Source organism: Rhinopithecus bieti, unplaced genomic scaffold (genome assembly GCF_001698545.2).
Source record: "Rhinopithecus bieti isolate Rb0 unplaced genomic scaffold, ASM169854v2 scaffold_31823, whole genome shotgun sequence".
NCBI lineage: Eukaryota > Metazoa > Chordata > Mammalia > Primates > Cercopithecidae > Rhinopithecus > Rhinopithecus bieti.
The window spans coordinates 1,466,921-1,470,169 of record NW_016814121.1 but is presented as its reverse complement, the minus strand read 5'-3'; positions in this window follow the sequence as shown (position 1 = coordinate 1,470,169).

The window sequence follows — 3,249 nt, the reverse complement described above, 5'->3', positions numbered from 1 at the left end:
CCGTCTCTAAAACAGAAAGAAAAAGGGGAGTGCAATGTGGTGAGACTGGTGAATCCGGCAATGGCCATTTAGATATTCCTTGTACTATTTCAACTTTTCTTTAAACTTAAAATTTTCAAAATAAAAATTTGGATAAGATACAGGCTGGGCCGGGTGCGGTGGCTCAAGCCTGTAATCCCAGCACTTTGGGAGCCCGAGACGGGCGGATCACGAGGTCAGGAGATCGAGACCATCCTGGCTAACATGGTGAAACCCCGTCTCTACTAAAATACAAAAAACTAGCTGGGCGACGTGACGGGCGCCTGTAGTCCCAGCTACTTGGGAGGCTGAGGCAGGAGAATGGCGTGAACCTGGGAGGCGGAGCTTGCAGTGAGCTGAGATCCGGCCACTGCACTCCAGCCTGGGCGGCAGAGCGAGACTCCGTCTCAAAAAAAAAAAAAGATACAGGCTGGGCGCAGTGGCTTACACCTAAAATCCCAGTCCTTTGGAGGCCGAGGTGGGTGGACCATCTGAGGTCAGGAGTTCGAGATCAGCCTGGCCAACATGGCGAAAACTTATCTCTACCAAAAGTACAAAAATTAGCCGCGTGTGGTGGCGCGTGCCTGTAATCCCAGCTCCCCAGGAGGTTGAGGCAGGAGAATCTCTGGAACCTAGGAGGCAGAGGCTGCAGTGAGCAGAGATCATGCCACTGCAGTCCAACCTGGGCGACAGAGTGAGACTCCATCTCAAAAGAAAACATAAACAAAAATTAGCCAGGCCTGCTGGCAGGTGCCTGTAATCCCAGTTACTCAAGAGGCTGAGGCAGGAGAATCACTGGAACCCTGGAGGCGGAGGTTGCAGTGAGCAGAGATTGTGCCACTGCACTCCAGCCTGGGTAGAGCGAGACTCCGTATCAAAAAAAAAAAAAAAAAAAGTTGAATGACTATTAATAAATAGAGCTAGACTGATGTGGTTGCATTTATGAGAAGTGAGGAGAAAAATTTTATCCCTTCGGCATACCATGCCCAAAAATAAATTCAAGTGGTTGAAGACATAAATGAGAAAAGTGAGGCTTTAAAACGCTTAGGAGATTGATTAATTCAACTACATTAAAATAAAAACCAGCCGGGCATGGTGGCTCGTGCCTGTAATCCCAGCATTTTGGGAGGCTGAGGCGGGTGGATTACTTGAGGTTAGGAGTTCAAGGCCAGCCTGGCCAACATGATGAAACTCCGTCTCTACTAAAAACACACAAAACTTAGCTGGGCATGGTGGCTGGCACCTGTAATCCCAGCTACTCGGGAGGCTGAGGCATGACAATCTCTCTTTTTTTTTTTTTTGAGATGGAGTCTTGCTCTGTCACCCAGGTTGGAGTGCAGTGGCGCGATCTTGGCTCACTGTAAGCTCCGCCTCCCAGGTTTACACCATTCTCCTGCCTCACCCTCCCAAGTAGCTGGGACTACAAGCACCTGCCACCATGCCCAGCTTTTTTTTTTTTTTTTTTGTATTTTTAGCAGAGATGGGATTTCACCATGTTAGCCAGGATGGTCTCAATCTCCTGACTTTGTAATCCACCCACCTCGGCCTCCTAAAGTGCTGGGATTACAGGCATGAGCCACCGCTCCTGTCCGAGGCATGGCAATCTCTTGAACCCGGGAGGCAGAGGTTGGTTGCAGTAAGCTGAGATCACACCACCGCATTCCAGCCTGGGCGACAGAGTGAGACTTTATCTCAAAAATAAAATAAATAAAAACCTTCTGTACAACAAAAGACATCAGCAAAAAAGCACAAGCCATGGAGCGAGTTGAAATATTGGAAATATATGTGATACATAAAATTAAGATTAATATGGGAAAAAATTTCTTTTCATGGAGTGCAGCCGCATGATCTTGGCTTACTGCAACCTTCACCTCCTGGGTTAAAAAAATAACAAGAGGCCAGCGCGGTGGCTCACGCCTGTAATCCTAGCACTTTGGGAGGCCGAGGTGGACAGATCATGAGGTCAGGAGCTCAAGACCAGCCTGATCAATATGGTGAAACCCCGCCTCTACTAAAAATACTACAAATGGGTTCAGGCGATTCTCCTGCCTCAGCCTCCTAAGTAGCTGGGATTACAGGTGCGTGCCACCACATCCAGGTAATCTTTGTATTTTTGGTAGAGACGGGGTTTCACCGTGTTGGCCAGAATGGTCTCCGACTCCTAATCTTGTGATCTGCCCGCCTCAGCCTCCCAAAGTGCTGGGATTACAGGTGTGAGCCACCGCGCCTGGCCAAGAGTGATCACCAAAATAGTAAAATAGTGAAAACTGGAAACAACCCAAACGCGCAGGACCAAGAGGCTGGATGTGCGTCCCGCTCCCATGATGCTGGAACATTCTCTAGCTCTTCCAATGAGTGAACTGCAGAGGAATCCTCACCCTGAGACTGGCTGACACTTGGGACTGGATAACCCTGTTGTGGGGACTGTCCTGCCTATCGTAGGATGCTCAGCAGCACCCCTGGCCTCTACCTATGAGACACCATAGCATCCTCCCATGTGACAACCACGGATATCTCTACATATTGTCAAATGTCCCCCTGAGGGGGCAGAATTGCCTAACTAAGAACCACATTAGACCGGGTGCGGTGGCTCGCGCCTGTAATCCCAGCACTTCGGGAGGCCCAGGAGGGCGGATCACTTGAGGTCAGGAGTTCAAGACCAGCCTGGTCAACATGGTGAAAACCTGTCTCTACTAAAAATACAAAAATTAGATGGGCGTGGTGGTGGGTGCCTGTAATCCCAGCTATTCAGGGGGCTGAAGCATGAGAATTGCTTGAACCCAGGAGGCGGAACCTGGGAGGTACCTGGGAATTGCTTGAACACGCCACTGCACTCCAGCCTGAGTGACAGAGCAAGACTCCGTCTCAAAAAGAAAGAAAGAGGCCGGGCGCGGTGGCTCAAGCCTGTAATCCCAGCACTTTGGGAGGCCGAGACGGGCAGATCACCACAAGGTCAGCAGATCGAGACCATCCTGGCGAACACGGTGAAACCCCGTCTCTACTAAAAAATACAAAAAAACTAGCCGGGCGAGGTGGCGGGCGCTTGTAGTCCCAGCTACTCGGGAGGCTGAGGCGGGAGAATGGCTTAAACCCGGGAGGCGGAGCTTGCAGTGAGCTGAGATCCGGCCACTGCACTCCAGCCCGGGCGACAAAGAGAGACTCCGTCTCAAAAAGAAAGAAAGAAAGAGAGAGAGAAAGAGAGAAAGAGAGAAAGAGAGAAAGAGAGAAAGA